We start from the raw sequence: 21271 nt of genomic DNA, 5'->3' as shown, positions 1-21271 counted from the left end.
TGGCTCCTCTGAGAAACCAGCAAAGTCATTTGGTTTTTTTTTCCCTCCATGTCACCCAGAAACCCTCTTTTTCTTCATGGTATTTCTTTACCCTTTAGCAATTTTTTTTTTTTTTTTCAAAATGTTGAGGACTACCAAGGGTCAGGGTAAGACTGGGATATAAGGTTGAAAATGAATTTAACTGATAAAATCAGCTTTTTCAGGTGCTATCAACTTGAAGTAAATGAAGCTCTTACACTTCCTACACAGACTTCTTGCTTATGTGAGGAGGATTCTTTTTTTTCTTTTTTCCCTCGTAAGCCATGGGATACAATTCTGCTTTCTTGGGAGAGACATCAAATTTCAATCAAAATATATAAAAACTCTCCCAAATAACATCTGATACACATCCACCACTGTAATGATGTGGAAAGGTTGAAAATGCTGCTGCTATTTAATCTTATGATTTCTGCAAACCTTTCAAACCTTTTGGAGTTTCTCTGGGTTGCGTAATGTAATAATGAAAAGAAAAGAAGATTGTGAAATTTACCTTGACTTTTTTTCTGTCTCTCTGATCTACAGCTTAGAAATCTCTTTTCGATCTCCTCCCTTCAATTAATGAAATAGTTTCCCACCCTACTCCCATCTTGCCTGGAGACACAATTGCCATGGTTACCTGGATACCTGTTCTCAAAGAATAAATGTAGTAGCAATTCAGCAACTGAAACGTTGCAGTGTGTTGCACTTAGAAGCAGTAATGAGACCATTATGCAACTATTCATAGTGAAAATACCGTTGATGTTACATTCTGAGATTAAAACTTTAATTTGTAGTTGTTTAATCACTGAAAGAGATCTGGACATGAAGGCTGGTAGAGATATAACAAGCCACTGACGTGAAATGTCATTCACCTGAGACCAGGCAAGGGGCTGCCTCTCCTTGAACACGCACTGACGAGGCCAAAAGGACAGATAAAACCACCCACCGACCTAACTGAAAGTCAACAGTAAAAAGCCAATCTGGTGCCAGCAGGTGGTATGGAGATTAAGGCGCTGGGTCCCACATGGCCAGCTGCACGGTTCGCCTCCCAGCCCCAGTGGCATGATAATCACACCACGTACAAATGTGTATGTGTGCCCAGAATCCCCAGAGGAGACTGGAAGAGAAGAGTCTATGGCACGACAGCCATTCCCCCTAAGAGTGATTTCTCACTTTCCCTCTCATTCTCTCTTGCTGTTTCTGTCTCTGCCTCTCTGATTCTGGCAAGTACATGCATCCTATAGCAGAAAAAAATAGTGTGAAGAATAGTACATTTTGGGAGTAAATGCTTTTCAATAGTGAATCTATATGTGGTTTTAAGAAAAGGGATACTTGGTGATGTTGTATTCATTTTAATTGAAAACTGCTCATTTCAGTAAACTCGACTTAGAATCTTTTGCATGGGTCCTTACAGATTTTCTCTGGGGAAAGAACACTTGTGAGTTTATGTTTTGGTTGTTTTTTTGTTTTAGGGGTTTTTTTTGGGTGGTGTCTTTGTTTTTATTTTTGTTTTGCCATAAACAATTCTTAGTACCTCTCTAAAGTAGGGTTCTTAACTTCAGGCCATTATAAAGAATTCAGAAATGGTTTTCAAGTAATTTGAACTACTAATAATTAAAAGACCCAAGCTTGCCAATATTTTTACTTCAAAGAAAACAAATTAGAATGGACAAGATTAACCCTATAATATCATTTACTCTTTCACAGTCTCTTTGCTTATTTTGAGTAGGAGAGTGAGGGGGTAGTTACAGCCTAGAAATTTAATTAACTATTAGTATGTAGCTAAAAGTACTGCTTAATACCAGGCATTCAACATTATGTCCCCGAATCTGTAAGTGTGAATTAGTACAAAGCCTTTTATTAGATAAACTTGATCCCTTGGAAAGGAGAATAGGAAGCACACTAATTCCCCCTTATGTTCTCCCAAAATAAATATTTTTTAGTGTGAACTAAAAATAAAAATAAAGGAATAAAACTGGACTCTATCTGAACCTCAGATTATAATCCCACATTATACACACACAGACACAAGAAAGCTCTAGATGAGTGATAATTTAAGACTAGAAAAATCAAGCTATGGGGGCCGGCAAGTGGCATGGTGGTAAAAGGCGCTGGACTCCCACATGGCCAACCACGGTTCAAGTCTCGGACCTGGTGGCTTGCTTTCTCACTTCCTCTCTCTCTCTCTCTGTGTCTCTCTGATCAAACTGGAAAATAATAATGATAATAATAATAAATAAAGTTAAATAAAATAATTCTTTAAAAAATTTTTTTAAAAAATCAAGCTATGAACATACTAGATAAAATTATGGACTCATGTTTAGGATAAAGAAGAGCCTTGTTTAGAATTCTGTACAGAAGAATGTAATAATAAATCTAAGCTTTTAAATTTGTGTGTCTCATTAAAACTTGTAATCTACTGAGCAAAACAAGTGGGAGAAGCTAGAACTAATTTCTAGAAACTAGTACATTCTTTGTAGAGGATAATCTAATAATATGTATAACAATGTATGTTTTCCTTCTACTGAGACATTTTATTTATCCTAGAGAGATAATTCAGCAAGTGCAATGGTGAGAGAGAGAGATAGAGAGGGAGGGACAGAGAGAGGCAAATGGCAGCATCATTTATTAGCATTTACATAAAACTGTAGACATTTCTAACTGCCTCTAACCTTGAATTTGATTTGTTTCTAATAATACAGAAAAAAATTGGGGTTTGGAGAAATATTTGAAAAAATATTTCATCACATTGTTAACATGGTTATTTTTGATGGGAGGAGTCTTTGTGATTTTTAGTTTTTTCTTTATACTTCTCTTTGTAATTTTATTTTTACAATTAGCATGTACTATTGCTACAATCAGGGGCAATAATACAGCTATTATGGGTTGAATTGTGTCCCCCAAAAAGATATGTTGAAGTCCGAACTCACAGTACATAAGTATGTGGTTTTATTTACTTATTTATTTATAAGAGGAAAGGAAAGTTTATTGAGAGAAAAAGTGCCTAGGGACCTGAAGCTGGAGTAGCTTCAACCCACTCTACCAAGGAGACAAGGTATATTTATCTGGAAGGGGTGGAGGGGTGGGGTCAAGAGAATGGTAGGTACTTTGATTAGCTTACTTGCCATTGTGACCTCATAGGCCCATCTGTGGGTACAGGCTGAAGTATTTTTCTGGCTTTGTTTGCCAGTAAAGGAAGGTTATGGCTGGAGGGTTCTGGCCAAAGGTCATTGTGACCATCTCCTTATTTTCTGATGGGTAATTACCTAAATGTCATTCAGGGAGTGATCTAATGTTTCCAGCCTTTATATTTTACATTAAAAAAAGAAGATGGGGCAAGGGTAGAACAAAGGATTAGGGGTGATGGTCTAGTCTTCTAGAGACTCCTCATGCTGAAAAGGGGCATTGTCCTTCAGGGTGATGGGAAGCAGGGTGTGGGTCCTCAGAGGCATGTGAGAATTTCGTACCCTCTGGAGGAGCAAGGTGTTTTCAACCTGTTTAAGGGCCAGTTGTTGAATGGTGTCTTGGATGAAGTAGTTTAGTATTCTTAGGGATGGAATGCCTGCAGAAACTAAGAGAATAAGGGTTAAAATGGGGGCAACTAGGGGAAGGATGGAAGCAAGGCCAACACCTCCTTCTTCTGCTAGAAGCAGGTCCAGGCCTCTTTGGTTTTGGAGAGTTACCACAGCCAGGGAGTCAACTTGGTCTCAACTCAGTACGAGATTTTGGGATATTTCATCTAGGCTTTGTTGTAGGTCAGAGAAAAGAGTTTTTCTTTCTTTTCTTTTCTTTCTTTTATTTATTTATTTTTGAGAGTTTTTTGCTATAGGGCATGTTATAGGACATGTACACACTCTCTGGAGAGACAGAGACAGTAAGAAATCACCTCCCTGGGGGATGGCCACACTCTTCCTCTACTCTCTTCTCAGAATTTTGAGCATGCACGCACATGCACCCAGCGTGAGATTTAAGCCTCCAGGTCCAGGACTTGAACTGCAGTCAGCTCTGCAGGAATCCAGTCATGTAATCGTTACACCACTTGCTGGTCCCTAAAGAAAAGAGTTTTAAAGTAGTAAAGAGATATAGCCATGTCTCCTATCCCTATACCTATCCTTGTAGAAATTCTTAAGGCTACCCCACATAGAATCAACCCAAGAAGATCTATCAACTCAAGAAAATCTTCTCCAAGGCACACCATAGCCAGACTGAACAAAACCACAGACAGAGACAAGATACTAAAATTGGCAAGAGAAAAACATCAAGTTACTTTCAAAGGATAGCCCATCAGGCTAACGTCGGACCTCTTGTCAGAAACAGTGCAAAGAAAGAAAGAATGGGAAAATATATTCAAAATGTTAAGTGAAAAACAATTTAATCCAAAATACTATATCTGGCAAGATTATCCTTCATGTGGGAAGAAAAGATAAAAAAAAAATTCTCAGATAAACAAAATCTGAAAAAATTTACCAACACCAGACCAGTTCTTCAAGAAGTTCAGAAGGGAGTACTATAACAGAAAAACTAAAGACAGACAGACAAATAAGAGAACAAAAAATGACCAAGAAAAAGGGCAATTTAATGGTAGGGACAAGTTCTGAAATATCAATAATAGTGTTGAGTGTTAACGGAAAGGTCAGACCGCAGTAACACTGCAAATTCAACAAAAGAGAGATTACATGAGACTGAACTGGCGAAATAGAATTCTATGACTTTTTTCTAAAACATTACTGATTTTCTTCTATGCCTTGTCTTCTTGATTTAAGGACTTTTGTTTTCATTTGAGTTGTTGGGTTCAGCAATGTGTTTAAAAAAAGAGTTTTTTTTTTTTCATTGAAACATAATTTTTTCTCCCTTCCTGAAAAAAAAAAAAGAAAGAAAGAAAGAAAGAAAATAAATTTTCAAGGCTGCCAGGAGGGGTATCCCTTAGATTGCCCTCTTTTTTTTTTCAATAGGACTGTACTGCCACAAGGGGACTGGTAAGGGTTGACCTTTGGGGATTGTGTTAATATTGGAGGAGAGAGAGACAAAGGTGCATGTCCCAGTCCAGTTAGCAGGTAAACACAGGTAAGTAGAAGAGCCACAGTAAAACAACAGGCCAGTGTCATAAAGGCAGGTTGAAATGTGAAGAGAGAATCGGTGTCTCAGGACTTGATTTCAGCCCTCTGCTTCTCTTCTCCCAGCTCCTCAGGTGTTTTTCCATGCAGCCCCAGTGAGGGGCTGGATTGGTGATGGGTTTTGTGAGGTGACACTTCCTTCCAACATAACCAGGGTGCCATGTTTTACAAGAGTAGTTTAGTGTAATAGAAGGCAAAGACGGTCTTCCGTGACAAGTAAACTGAGAGGCAAAGCCGGGCTCTGTGAAGTAGCAGTTGGAGGATGCTCCAGTAGCACAACCAGTAGCCTGATGGAGATCATCTAAGGTCCCTCCTACCCCTGCATGAACTTTTGGAGATTTTTTTGCAATATTGAGAGCTGATAGAGACAAGAACTTGTCTTATAATATGAAATCCTTTCACAGAATTACCTTTGTAGTTCTTTATCATTCCCTCTCAGACCCTTTTCAACATAACTCAAACCTTCAACATTTGTCCCTTCTTTTCCTTGACCTTACAGAAACTTTGCTACAAAAAATTTCTTTTGTATCAAAACCTTCCCTTCTAACCTTCTTTACCCAAAATATATTTTCATAGCTGTAACCTTCTTGTCTCTGTTTACTATTGTTTTTTCCTTTTCTTATAAGTTTACTTTTGGACATAACCTTAACCTCTGATGTAGACAACAATTATCTTAAAAAATAAGATGTTCTTATCTGTTACAGGGTTACTCAAGTCCTGGACTCAGTAGCTTGAAACTCATGCTGGGCACATGCACGTGCATGCTGCAAATCCAGAGAGGAGAATGGAGAAGGGTTGCAGTGTGGCCATCCCTCCTTGGGGATGATTTCTCACTTTCTCTCTCTGTCTCTCCAGCAAGCACACATACATGGCTTACAGTAAAAATCTCTCCCCCCCCAAAAAAAAAGATTACTGGAGGCTCATCAGATGAGATTTCCAAACATCCATAGAGAGATGCTGAGGTTTTGAGCCCCATTAGTCTTCAGTTTCAGAGGCCATCATGGACTCAGGAGTCCCGGGCTCCCGCAAGAGCTCAGGCCATTTCCTGTCTCCAGTGGCCAGTTCCTCCACATTGGGAACAAGGCCCCAGGGGGAAAGGAGGATGCCAGTTGTAGTGTGGTGTTATTTGAAAACAATCTGCACCACATCTGCAGTGGTGTGGCCCACAGTGAAGCCCTAACTATGCCCCAGATGCCAGTGCCCTTGGGCTGTGGCCCACGTCCCTTCCTGGGTTGGGATGGTACCCTTGCCTTCCCTGTCCCCCATAGCACTGCTCCAAGATCCAACGGTGTCCAGACATTTGGAGAATACAGACACAGGAGTTAAGTGTAAAGCTAAGCGCTATGTGACTATTCTGTGCACTGTTTTAGAAGAAATTAGAAATGGAGTTACAACCAGAGCAGTGTAAGTAGCTAAGAAAACTCAGAACATGAAAGTTCTGGTTCAATCCACCAAAACAAATGTCAACAAACAACTGAAACTGACTGCTTCTGGGAAACCAGTACAGATGGAAATGTTGGCTCCAGAGTCCTTCTCCCATATCTGAGGATGTCTCCATAAAGGAGGAGAACCTGTGCCAAGCATTTTCAGATGCCTTGCTTGGAAAAATTGAGAATATCAATAACTGAGATTGGGAGAGCCCTCAGCTCTGCAGTGACTACATTATGGATGTCTACCAATATCTAAGGCAGCTTACGGGTGTGCAGTCCATAAGGGTACGTCTTAGAAAGAAGAGAGATAAACGGAGGTATGCAAGCCATCCTGGTTGGTGCCAGTCCACTCCAAGCTTAGACTTTTGCAGGAGACTGTACACGTGGGTCACCTTTATGGATTGATTTTTACAGGTTCAACCCATCTAGCGTAAGCAGCTTCAGCTAGTTAGATTAGTGCTCTGCTCTTGGTGTGAGGAAATGTTTTCTCCAAATATCGAAGAATTTGTTTACATCACAGACAATGCTTATATAGTGTCCAAATCCAAGAAATGGAAACTTTCATTTAGAAAGAACTAAAATTCGACTTGATCCTTGCCACTACACTTCTTTAGGCAGGCATCAAAAGTTGGGAAGGTGGATGTTGAACAGCCAAACATTGGATGGAGTTGGCCCTCATTGACTACAACTTGGTGCATTATCACCCATCCAAGGTCAGAGGGGCTGCTTCCTGTTGTCTCAGATCATAGGCCAAGGAAAATGGAACCTCCGGCAGCAGTCTCACATGGGTTACACAGACAGTGAGGTTGCAGATGTCAGACAGCACGTGGTCAAAAATGTTGTGAAAACAAAAACTCAACCAAGTTCATCAAGAATAGGTACATGAGGGACCAGCAGTTAGCGTAATGGCTATGTTGCTGGACTCCCATGTAGTCAACCACGGTTCAAGTCCCGAACCCGGTGGCTTAAACTCACGCCAGGCACGTGTGCATGCGTGCCCAAGGTCCTGAGAGGAGAATGGAGGAGAAGGGATTGCGGCATGGCCATCCCCTCTGGGGGGTGATTTCTCGCTTTCTATCTCTCTGTCTCTTTCTGTCTGTCTGGCGAACGCACAAGCCCTATAGCAAAACCCTCTCCAAAAAAAAAAAGAATAGGTACATGAGCAACAAGAGCCAGAAAATCAGCACAGCCCCTCAATTGAACTCTAAAGCCATCCAAGACCTCATCTGTCCTCTCCTGAGAAAGTCCTAGACTACCCTGACCTAGGATAAGGTTCCTTCATGGACTTCTCTTAAATAGCCCTGTGCTCTATACATGAAAACTTTTCTCAGACCAAGTTTATAAATGAATATTGAGGTAAAATAAAGTTACCAATTTAAAAAAAGAGAGAGTCTTTGCAGATAGCAAGTTAAAATGAGCTCATACTAAATTCAATGGGGGCCCTAACCTGTGATTGTTATCCTGGTAAGCTGAAAGACACAAGGGAAGAAGTCTGAATAACCATGAAGGCAGAGGTTAGAGTGATATATCAACAAGCCAAGGACTGTCAAAGGTTGTCAGCAAACACCAGGAGCTAGAAGAAGCAAGGAAGGTTCTTCCCTATAGATTTCAGAGAGAGCATGGGCCTGCTGACATTTTGATTTTGGACTTCTAACTTCCAGAACAGCAACACAATAAATTCCTGTTGTTTATGCCACTCAGTTTTTGGTACTTTGTGACATTGTCTCTAGGGAACTAATTTAAAAAAAAACTATTTTAATCTGTGTGTTGAGGGGAGATCCATTTACTATGTATGTGTAGTAAAGACTCTCATTCTACCATGTCACACATGAGAATAGCAAACCCCTCTAGCAACTAGTCTGCATCCAATAAAACAATCTGGAATCATATTGATTGTACATAGAGAAAGGAAGTGAAACAGTCCTCCTGTTCAGTTGTTCCACAGATGACCATTATGCTGCAGTGCTTCTGCACACACCTCTGGGAAACAGAAGGATCATTTTCCAAAACTTTTTTCTCTGAATTATTGCAAATATCATGAAATATCTCTGAATTATTACAAATATCATGAAATATCTGGAGATCTGTCTCATTGATGAACTGCTTTAAAGAATTCCAGACTTGCTTGTCATAATTTTTATTTTTCCCTCAACCACATTAAATATGACTGTAACAATGAGCTGAAAGGAAAATTAGGTCCCCAGTGCTTTGGCATCTTTTCAGTATCGAAGGTCAACCATGTAGCAGTGAGCCAGAACGCATTGTGAATAGACATATGGCATTGGTTTGAGAGGGGAGAGGTGGGAGGAGGAGTGTCCTTTTTCCAGCTGCCTTCTAAAATCAGCCTGATTTTCTGTAAAATCTCATTGTATTTTATGTATGCTCGTAACTACTTTCTTTCTAAGTGATCTTCGATAATATTGAGAACATAAGACTCCAGGAAACCCTTGCTTTCTGACAGTGCTAGATCTCAGGTGAACTTAAACTGAGGCTCGAATTGGGTCAGGAGTGGATAGATGCACCAGTTCAGGACAAAAGTCCAAACACTAAGGGCAGAGGGACTACTAGACAAGGCATACTTCTATGGGAAGGCTACGGATGATGGAAAATATTCTTCTGAGCTGAAGTCATTCACATTCCTTTTAGAATAATTGCACTCTAATGCTAGGGTATAAAACTATACCTAATCGGATGCTCTTATATAGAGGAATTCAACTGAGCCTAGTCAACTCTATATACATAGAGATCATATATATGTACATGGTGTGGTTTGGAAGGTAACTGAAGGGTCAAGGCTTAGTTAGGCAGTTTCAAATGAGAGATGCCAACTCTAACAATCTTATATGAGAAAAGCAAAGGGCCTTGGTTAGAAAATCAAGGAGTGGAAGTGATTTTCAGTTCCCAAGAACTTCTTAACTGTGTCTGCCCTCACTGCGCACCCTTTCAGCTCTGGTGTTCTTTGGAAAGTGGCCTTGTTTTCCCTCCTGACAATGGGTTTCTCCCTTCTGGAAATAGCAAGGTTTCACTCTAGACTTGCATACCTATTGTTCACCATCCAAGAGGAAAGAGGAGAAAGGTTCTCTTTTCTTGGTATCGTTCTCTTTTTTGGGGATTGACACCTAAATATTCCACAAAAGTCCTTTCATTGTTGGATTTGGGTTCGGTGCCCAAACAGAGTCATTATCCTGTCCAGGGTGATTGGTATTCTGATTAGCCAGGTCTGGATCTACAGCCAGGTGGGTAGGAGACTGAAACTGGGAACCCTATTAAGATGATATGGGAATGCAGATTTTATCAGCATGGGATGCTATTACCCAGAGAAAGAGGAAAGTGATGCGAGAAAGATAAGTAGTGAGGCAGTTGGTAGCATGGTGGTTACAGTGACTGGATCTCACATAGCTGATTATGGGATTCGAGTCCCAGACCTGCCAGCTTGAAAAACACATGGGCATGTGTGCTCAAAATCCCAAAAGGAAAAAATGAGGGAGAAGGGAATTGCAGCAGGATCATCTCCTATGGCGGAGAAGTGCTTTCTCACTCTCTGTCTCTCTCCCCCTCTAGTGAGCACAGGCAGCCTCTGGGGAAAAAATTTTTTTAAATAAGAAAAACCTATTAGAATACCCTTGTTCCCAAATGCTAACCCGTCTCTCCTTCACCTAGGCTTCCATTGTGTATCACTTGAAATCTCTGCATTCCTCTTTCAACTACAACTGTCATATATTATATAAAAGATAATAATAGATAAAAGTAGATAATCAAAGATTACAAATGGCTCAAACCTTGCAGAGCTGACAGAAAGCAATAACAAACCTGGCTCTATAAATAAGTAAATAAAAATTGATTGCGAAATAAAACTTTCACATGAACTGAGCTTTAAATTGAGGAAGAGTTAGATATATCGTGTCAAATAGTATAAGGACAACTTGGTTTTTAAAGCAAACTATAAATAAATATAAAGCTATATTAAAAATATATCAACAAGGCAAGTCACTAGGTTAAGAATAAAATACACAAATAGATGCATAGTTACAGTCTTTTCTACTGAAGCAGGAATTCTATGGTCGGCCATTCAAAGACACAAATAAATATCTGTGGGGAAGACCAGTTCACCCCATAAATAGGTATGAGAATAGTCAAAATGTTGCACTTCACTCTTAGTGGGGATAAAGTAGTGACTAGGCCACCAACAACTTATTTTTCAGAAAATGACGTTGCTTATCAAGAATTATGAATGACTTGCAAAAAGCTGGATTTGTAGCAGTGAGATACTTAGAGTCAAAGGGACCAGCAGTTAGCATAATGGCTATGTCACTGGATTCCCATGTAGTCGACCACAGTTCGTATCCTGGACCTGGTGGCTCAGACTCATGCCGGGCGCATGTGCGTGTGTGCCCAAGATCCCAAGAAGAAAAAGGAGGAAAAGGGATTGTGGTGTGGCCATCCCCCCTAGGGGATGATTTCTCACTTTCTATCTCTCTGTCTCTCTGGTGAGCACAGGCGCCCTGTAGCAAAAACCTCTCAAAAAAATTTTTTTTCATTCCTATGTAAATATATTATAAATATATAATAGAAATATATAATAAATACAAATATATTTTCCTGAACAGCAGTTATTTTGTCCAATGACAGATATTTTATTAACTAATTTATAAACATACTACAAATTTTTTCATTTAAATAAAAATATTTATCATCCTTTTGATCTATCATATAATACTGACATAGTGTATTCAATAAGATTTGAGTCTTTTTTTTTTGCTACTATAAACAATTCTGTGATGACTTCTTTATACTGTTCATGCTTATATCCTTAGATTCAATTCCCAGATGTACAATTTCAAGTCAAAGTGTTTGCAGAAATCTTCTGAGTTTAGACTGTTAGCAAACTGTCATCCAGAAAGGTCCAAGAGTTTTCATTTTCTTTCACGGTCAAACAGAGTATCATTACTTTTAGAGTTCCTAACTATTTGAAGTGGAGGGTACTATCCCCGTACATTTTCTTTCTAAAGATATATTTCTTTCATATTTAACATCTCTAGCATTGGGACCAGCAGTTAGCGTAATGGCTATGTTGCTGGACTCCCACGTAGTCAACCGCAGTTCGAGTCCCAGACCTGGTGGCTTAAACTCATGCCAGGCGCGTGTGCGTGCGTGCCCAAGATCCTGAGAAGAGAATGGAGGAGAAGGGATTGCGATGTGGCCACTCCCCCCGAGGGGTGATTTCCTGCTTTCTGTCTGTCTGTCTGGCGAGCGCACGCGCCCTATAGCAAAAACCTCCCAAAAAAAAAAAAATCTCTAGCATCAGCTTACATCTTGCAATAGATGATGACTTTATATTACATCACCCTTTAATTGTCAGGATTTTTTTTCTTTATAGAGCATAAAGTAACCACATGTCCTATAATCAGTGGCATCTTAGATTCAGTGAAATACGGTAACTCAACCTAAGCAGTTTTAAGTTTTAGCCCAGCATTCCTTGCCACCCATCAGGCTCCTAGGCCTGGTTGCCCTTGCTAACCACTTACAGCATGCTCAAAGTATGTAAATTCAATTCCACTTTTATTCAGGCTCTCTGCATATGGCTCAGGGAATACCAAGCTGAACATGACAGAGCTGAGGAAAACTTAATTAGGAAGGTCACTGCATAAAAATCAGGTAATGAATTTTACCTCGAAACATTTGTGGAACAAGGCAGGATATAAATAAATAAAAACATTATCCAGACAGAAGCCAAACAGACATGAATTTTAGATCAGCTGTCCCACGTGTTTCCTTTGTGATCACAGATAACCGAGAGTTAGACTGAGTTACCTGGATTCCTCTAAGACAGCCTCTTCACTGAGCCTCCGTGAAGGAGTACAACTCTCTGCAGTGCAGAGATGTCCGCTTGCCTGCTCCTCCCATGCCAGCTCAGCCTTCAGAGCTCCATGCGGAGGTTCCCTCTCTCCCTCTCCCTCTCCCTCTCCTCACTGTTTCCAAAGTACTTCTGCAGTACTCAGTATCCAAGGAACCACTTAGTACCGCACATCACAGTAACCTATTAACATACTGAGGGATGAGGGCTGGGTCTACCTTAGTGTTCAAAACTAGACTCAAGGGTAAGACTGTCCCAGCCCACCCCAGGTCTGCTGCTTGCTACCTCTCTATCCTGAGGAAAGTAACCAGAAACCACTCTTAAATCTCAATGTTTTACATCTGTAGATGCAAGTTAATATGGCCTTGTCGAAAGGGTTGTTTGATCATATGTGTACGTAGCACAGCGCTACTATCCATTGGACAAAGTGAAAATATCAATAAATAGAAAACAGAAACACATCATTTTTTAGAAGAAATCATCCATAATAAAACTGCCCCGGGTTATTTTTTGTTTTGTTTTGTTTTTGTTTTTTTATTTACAAGGAGTCTTATATATCCTTAGATTCAATTCCCAGAGGTACAATTTCAAGTCAAAGTGTTTGCAGAAATCTTCTGAGTTTAGACTGTTAGCAAACTGTCATCCAGAAAGGTCCAAGAGTTTTCATTTTCTTTCACGGTCAAACAGAGTATCATTACTTTTAGAGTTCCTAACTATTTGAAGTGGAGGGTACTATCCCCGTACATTTTCTTTCTAAAGATATATTTCTTTCATATTTAACATCTCTAGCATTGGGACCAGCAGTTAGCGTAATGGCTATGTTGCTGGACTCCCACGTAGTCAACCGCAGTTCGAGTCCCAGACCTGGTGGCTTAAACTCATGCCAGGCGCGTGTGCGTGCGTGCCCAAGATCCTGAGAAGAGAATGGAGGAGAAGGGATTGCGATGTGGCCACTCCCCCTGAGGGGTGATTTCCTGCTTTCTGTCTGTCTGTCTGTCTGGCGAGCGCACGCGCCCTATAGCAAAAACCTCCCAAAAAAAAAAAAATCTCTAGCATCAGCTTACATCTTGCAATAGATGATGACTTTATATTACATCACCCTTTAATTGTCAGGATTTTTTTTCTTTATAGAGCATAAAGTAACCACATGTCCTATAATCAGTGGCATCTTAGATTCAGTGAAATACGGTAACTCAACCTAAGCAGTTTTAAGTTTTAGCCCAGCATTCCTTGCCACCCATCAGGCTCCTAGGCCTGGTTGCCCTTGCTAACCACTTACAGCATGCTCAAAGTATGTAAATTCAATTCCACTTTTATTCAGGCTCTCTGCATATGGCTCAGGGAATACCAAGCTGAACATGACAGAGCTGAGGAAAACTTAATTAGGAAGGTCACTGCATAAAAATCAGGTAATGAATTTTACCTCGAAACATTTGTGGAACAAGGCAGGATATAAATAAATAAAAACATTATCCAGACAGAAGCCAAACAGACATGAATTTTAGATCAGCTGTCCCACGTGTTTCCTTTGTGATCACAGATAACCGAGAGTTAGACTGAGTTACCTGGATTCCTCTAAGACAGCCTCTTCACTGAGCCTCCGTGAAGGAGTACAACTCTCTGCAGTGCAGAGATGTCCGCTTGCCTGCTCCTCCCATGCCAGCTCAGCCTTCAGAGCTCCATGCGGAGGTTCCCTCTCTCCCTCTCCCTCTCCCTCTCCTCACTGTTTCCAAAGTACTTCTGCAGTACTCAGTATCCAAGGAACCACTTAGTACCGCACATCACAGTAACCTATTAACATACTGAGGGATGAGGGCTGGGTCTACCTTAGTGTTCAAAACTAGACTCAAGGGTAAGACTGTCCCAGCCCACCCCAGGTCTGCTGCTTGCTACCTCTCTATCCTGAGGAAAGTAACCAGAAACCACTCTTAAATCTCAATGTTTTACATCTGTAGATGCAAGTTAATATGGCCTTGTCGAAAGGGTTGTTTGATCATATGTGTACGTAGCACAGCGCTACTATCCATTGGACAAAGTGAAAATATCAATAAATAGAAACCAACTTACCGGGGTCAGCAGGTGGCGTGGTGGTTAAGGTGCTGAACTCCCACATATTCTATCACTGTTCAAATCTCGAACCTGGCAGCTTGCTTTCTCACTTTCTTCCCCCCCACACACACACCTCTCTTTCTCTCTCTTATGTGCACACATGAACATATGGCCTCTAGCAAAATCTAAGAAAATAATGCTAAATAGAATTTAATAAATCTTTTTAAAAGAAATAAAAAATACCTTACTATTTGTTTTCCCCAGCAGACCAATGGCCTCCAAGAGGAATGCAGTATGTCCCTTATCTCTGCGATTCCCAGTCACCTGGTGTGGAATAAACTCTCAGGACAGGTGTGCTATAGTACTCACGCAGGGCAACAAAGCCCACAGCCTTAGAAGCCGAAAGAAATTACACAGCAGGCTTTTCTTCTTGACTCGAGGAGAGCTTTATTCTCGGTGAATGCTCGACTAGTGTCTGTCTATAGAGAGGTTTTGTTTGTCTGAGCCTAGTGATGTGAAAAGCAATCAAAAAGTCTGTAAGAATCTCAATAAACACATCATTTTTTAGAAGAAATCATCCATAATAAAACTGCCCAGGGTTATTTTTTGTTTTGTTTTGTTTTTGTTTTTTTATTTACAAGGAGTCTTAAGGCTGATAATGCAAAGAAGCTATTTCAGGGACAGCAGGTGGTGTCGTGGTTGAGGTGCTGGACTCCCACATGGTTGACCCCAGTTCGAATCCCAGACCTGGCAGCTTGCTTTCTCACTTTCCTTTCCTCCCACTCTATCTCTCTCTGAGCAAATTTTAAAAGAATAGTAATAATAAAATTGAATAAACAAATAATTCTTTTTTAAAAATGAAGGAATTGCACATATTAGCAAATCTAGTGTATGGCCATTAGTTTATTTCGCTTATTTCCTATGCTCACTCAGAGGGGATCTGATGGGAATTTGGAGATTTTATGAGGCAGCATGACTGACCAGAACAATGAGTGTGGTAATAGGTGGACACAATGCCTAAAGTAAATTTCTTTTTAAATTTTTGCCATGGGACACACATATTTGCAAAAGAGAAAGAGACGATAAGAGGGACAGTGAGAAATCACCACTTAGAGGAATGGCCATGTTGTAATTCCTTCTCCTCCATTCTCCTCTTTGGATTTCAGGCACTTACACACATGCCTCCAGCATGATTTTCAAGCTGCAGAGTCCAGAACTCAAGCAGCAGTCAGCCATGTGGGAGTCCAGTGCTTCAACTGCCATGCCACCTGCTGGCCCCAATGTCTTGGTATTTTAATTTATCGGAATAGAAGCAAAATGGGGACCAGTGAATTGGGTAATGGTTATGTTGCTAGACTCGCATGGAGTTGACCATGGTTGAAGTCCTGGATCTGCAGCTTAAAACTCACGCCAGGAGTGTGTGTGTGCATGCCCAAAATCCTGAGAGGAAAATGAAGAAGGAATTGCAACAAGGCCATCCCCCAAAGGGGTGATTTCTTGCTTTTTGTCTCTCTTTCTGACAAGCCCATGTGCCCTCTAGCAAAAATCTCTTATAAAAAAAAAAAAAAAAAAGAAAGAAACAAAATGAGATGCATTTAAAAGATCATGTAGCTTTATGGTGACAAATAGAACCTCAGAGGTGCCCTGGAATTAGAAGAGGTAATTTTTCACAAGTGGAAAAGAACAACAACAAAAAAAACATGTGTTTTTATTTTATTAAGTTATTCTACTGCAAGGGGGCAAGGGGTCCCAGTGGTGGCACAATGGCAAAATGTGATGGTCTGCAAAGCAGAGGGTTGCCTCATGGGAAGGTTCTAGGTTGGATCTTGGAGACCATCCCGAGTATTCAGGTACACGCATACTCATGACACAGGGCTGGCTGAGAGGAGGGGTGGATCACGCCCTCAGGACCCTATTGGGGACACTATTTTTCTCATCTCTCCTTATCGCTCTCTGTCTCAGAAGAAACAGATGACTGAATTGCTTATACAGTACTGGGAAATTTTTGCTCTCTTGAAACTAAAGAGGTCTAAACTCACAGACAGAAAAAGTAACTGAGACACATCTGGAAGGTACCCAACCCCAAAATGTCAGCCCGTCTAGCCTTGCTGATGCCTAAACTGCTGGCAGTAGATGTTATTTTCACTGAGACATTATTCCTGGTTGGAATACCATTATATTAATATTTGACCACAGAAGAAGAACTCAACTGGTTGGAATACCATTATATTAATATTTGATTACAGAAGAAGAACTGGAGCTCCCACTGATTGAATACCTCCGATCTGCTAGGTACAGACACATACCACCATTTAATATTCAAAGTCGTGCTATGAAATCTTTGTCCCCATTACACAGATAAGGAAAATAAGGCTTAGAAGAGAACTCACTTACCAATGTTGCTGGGAAAGAGGAGAACTGGGAGTCCACCTAGGCCCCCCTGATTCAAAGCCTGTGCAAACTTCAAAAGCTACATTTCAAATTAGCATGGCTTGATTTGCTCCCCTTCCAACCATGTTTTCTACCACCCTCTTTTTTTTTTCTTTTCTTTCTATTTTTTTTGGGGGGGGGGGGGCGGGGTTTTTGCTATTGGGCATGTGCGGGCATGTGCACTCGCCAGAAAGACAGAGAGAGAGAGATAGCAAGAAATCACCCCCCGGGGGATAGCCACTCACAATTCCTTCTCCTCCATTCTCCTCTCGGGATCTTGGGCACACACACACACATGCCCAGTGTGAGTTTTAAGCCACTGGGTCCGGAACTCAAACCACGGTCGACTACATGGGAGTTCAGTGACATAGCCATTATGCTAACTGCTGGTCCCATCTACTACCCTCTTTCAAACTTTACACCAAAGATAGCAAACTTCTTCAACATGCCTTCAGAACTCTTTTTCTCCTTTCCTCTTCACTTTATTTTTTTAGCTTTATGATTTTATTAGGTTATGGAAAAATCATGATGCATATTTGCATAGAAAAACACATCATGACTTTTCTGAAAATCCAATATTTCTTCTATGAGAGAGAAAGAGTGAGAGTGTGAGAGACAGGCCTTCATGCCATGATCCACACCCAGCCTCAGGCAGCCAGGTTCACAGGCAAGAACACATATGCCATTGTGCACAGGGAGACCTTGGGATATGAACCCAGGACCTTCTTATGAAGCCTTAATATCATGGAGTATTACATTACCACTGTGCCACCATGGCTGCCTCTATCCCCTTCACTTTCAAACTTACTACCCGGTTCACACTTTTAGGCCTCAGTAAAATGTCACTTCCTCAGGGAATTAATTCCCTGACAGTTCATCAACAGCCTCAGATACTGACGAGGGGCCCTGCGAAGTGCTCCCAGCGCATGGATCATATGGCCTGGTTATATATCCTGTAGTTGTCTGCATCCTTCTTTAGATGGCATCTTAGTCCACTTGGGCTGTTACAGTAAAATGTCATACACTGAATAGCTTGTAAGGAACAGAAATTTATTCCTCACAGTTCTGGAGTCTGGAAAGTCTAAGAAGAAGGTGCTCTCACAGTTCTGGAGTCTGGAAAGTCCAAGAAGAAGGTGCAGGCAGATTCAGTATCTCATGAGGACCTGCTTCCTGGCTCTCATGGAAGGCAATGCCTTCCATGTATTGCCTTCAACTGTATTCTCACATTATGTAAGGGGGAAAGACCTCTTTGGGACCTCTTTTATAGGGTACTAATCACCTCCCAAAGCTCTACCTCTTAGGACCACAACTTGGGGGTTAGAATTTCAACATGTATATTCATGGGCGACATAGACTGTAAGTACTTTAGGGACTGGTTTTAAGTGTATCTGATTTACTGTTGTATCTTCAGCATCTGGCAACTGGTAGAAGTTCAATACACAATAGTGCAATGCATAAGGCAATCGATGGTAGCTGATAAACTAGGCATGCTTTGCAGTAGAAGAGTGATGGCTTCTCATCTATATTTCCACACCAAAGGCAAGTCCCACAATGCCCCCAGTTCTCCATCCAGGTTAGCCCTACTTATTTCCAAACACTATTACCAAATAGAGATCTGGAAGAATGCGCTTTCTTTTTAATTAAGTTTAAGTATTTTTATTTATGATAGACAGCACATGCATGGAAAAGAAAAAGGGAAGGCTCCTCCACAGGGTCTGGTCACGTCGCAATCCTATTCTCCAGCTCGTCAGGATCTTGGGCACACATGTGCACACCTAGCATGTATCAGGCCAGGAATTTGAACCTACAATCAACCATGTGGCTTCCAGTATGCCACCACTAAGGCTAGGCTAGAATGTGCTTTTTTATGTTTGGAATAATGGCCTCAGATCATCTCAACACCTTTACTCTTTAAAAAAAATTTCTAAAAAAATGTTTGTTCTTTCAGCTTTGATGAAATAGGATCCAACTTTCAAATATGTAGTTTTAAATTTGAGCTCCAGCTAAACTTAGAAAAGTTGCATTTACATTCTTTGAAGGCTAAACTTCCTGCAGGCACCCCGGACTCACGCCATTTCCCCTACATTGTGAAAAATTACCTTTTCTAATTTCAGGGCACCTGTGAGTTTTTATTTGTCACTATAACTACATGCGCTTACATGTGTTTCATTTTGCCTCTATTCTGATGCTGAGTAATCTGCCTGAAGTGGAAATTTCAGAACAAAACAAAGTGGTCATTAAAATGATCACAAGTGTGGTTGATAATAGGTTTTTCCTTTCTTTCTTTCTTTATTCCTCAAGAACCAGACATCACACTCAAAATACTTGTCTGATAGAGAACGGGGGGTGGGGTGGGGGAACTCCCAAATAATCATTTAAAAAATCTTTTCATTTTTTTAAAAGAAATAATTAAGGTGCAGTTTTGACCTGCTCCCTAATCAGAGGATTGGTCTCCCTGGATACCGACTTTGTGCTATTCTACTTAACCGAAGAGCAACTTGGGCATTTATCCAGGATACTCCTCAAGGATCTAATATGTTAATTGAAAAAAAAAAAATCTTAGGAAATAACTTTACAAGCAAACAATTCATCCGGCTGGAAACACACAGGATTATTTTTCAATCCCTTTTACTTGAAATGTCAGCTGCTGAAGCAAGGATTTTTTTTTTTTTTTAAATCAAAATTTCTCAAAGAGCTAACAGAATTAGTTACAATTCCAAGAAAAACTACAACCAGATTTAATTAAAAACCACATACAGTTAGGAAATAACTTTACAAGCAAACAATTCATCCGGCTGGAAACACACAGGATTATTTTTCAATCCCTTTTACTTGAAATGTCAGCTGCTGAAGCAAGGATTTTTTTTTTTTTTAAATCAAAATTTCTCAAAGAGCTAACAGAATTAGTTACAATTCCAAGAAAGACTACAACCAGATTTAATTAAAAACCACATACAGTATAATTCCCACATGGACATTTTAGCATGCTTACTGCTATTACAGGTATAGAAAGGCCATTTCCCAGGCTGTCCCACCAGATTCTCAAGGCTTCCTCCACACCTCTGCAGCAGTATGGTCTCAGATGGATATAATTTCTCTACCTGCATTCCTTTTCCAGGGGTCCTCCTGATAAACTTCAGTCTACAGTAGATCTTGGCGTACATTACGTGCTTAGTCTCTTTCCTTTCTGTTCTGTAAGCTTGTATGTCACGATCATGAATGGGATGTGCATAAAGACTCAACTGGGAGGAAAAGGTTTAGCCACCAGACTGCCACAGTCTTCAGTCTCTTCGAAGCATCTGTCATCCACAGATTTGATATCTTACTTCAGTTTATCCCTTTAAACCAGGATAGAGGCTGGCCCCAGTGGCACAGTAGAAGGATGATGTTCTGCAATGCTGAGAACATAAGGGAAGGTCCCAGGTTCGCATCTCGAAGTTTGCCTGTGCACATTGGCCATGCGTGTGTGTGTAATTCTAGTCAGCTGATACTGAGAGTAGAGCACAGAGTGAAGACCCTAGTGGGATGTCTCTCTCTCTTTCTCTCTCTCTCTCTCTCTCTCTTTGTAAAAAAGAAAAAACTTAGAAGAAAAAAAAATAGAGGACCAACCAGTGGCCTAGTGACAGTTGAAGTGGCTAGATCCCACATGGCCAGCTGCATGGTTTGAGTCCTGGACCAGTAGTTTGAAAAACATGTATGTTTTTAGCATGCCCAAATCTCAAAATGGAGAAGAGACTGTGGTGTAACTATGCTCCAAGGTGTGCATTCTCACTTTCTCTCACCCTTTCTCTCTCCCTAGAAAGTGTCCACACCCTCTGTCAAATTAAACAAATGGACAACAGCATCAACAAAAAAATGAAGAGAAAACTGAAGGACAGGTTAATAACTTGATATGCTCAAGTGCACAAAAAATGACTTAAATTTGAAAATTTTAATTCCCGGGGGATAATTTTGAAATAGTATCAGGGGTTGGAAGGGGGAGTGACATGATGTGAATAGTTTCAGAATGAATAGGTTGAACCCACCTAAATCATTTAACACAAACACAGTAAGGAAGGTCCAAAGAATTTGGAATTCTCCTGATGCCTACAGAAGAAGGATGGAAAATACCCAACTGCTGCCAACAACCAGACCTGGATGAGCTACTAGGGCCTAGAGAAAAGAATTTGGATTAATTCACTCATTCACACACAAGCGTGCACACATGAAAGAATTTGGATTAATTCACTCATTCACACTAAAGCCCACGTGTGTACTCACATGCACAATTCTCTTCTAAATTATAGTCTAAATTGAAGATATGGGAAAGTGGCTTTCTTATTCGTCAGTCATTAAGATAATTAAGAAACAGTTCTCATTTATGGTCAACGCTCTAC

The 21271-nt window shown here is 40.6% G+C and overlaps 1 protein-coding gene and 1 pseudogene across 3 annotated transcripts in view; both read left to right on the top strand.

The window, feature by feature from the left end:
* Nucleotides 1-21271, top strand: part of PPP2R2B (protein phosphatase 2 regulatory subunit Bbeta) — a 527631-nt gene that overhangs the window by 127625 nt on the left and 378735 nt on the right. The window lies entirely within an intron of this gene.
* LOC102498454 (G2/mitotic-specific cyclin-B2-like) lies at nt 6370-7889 on the top strand (annotated as a pseudogene).

Source organism: Tupaia chinensis, unplaced genomic scaffold (genome assembly GCF_000334495.1).
Source record: "Tupaia chinensis unplaced genomic scaffold, TupChi_1.0 Scaffold000228_1, whole genome shotgun sequence".
Classification (NCBI taxonomy): Eukaryota; Metazoa; Chordata; class Mammalia; order Scandentia; family Tupaiidae; genus Tupaia; species Tupaia belangeri.
Note: the sequence above shows the minus strand (reverse complement) of the source record. Positions and strands in the feature narration are given on the sequence as shown.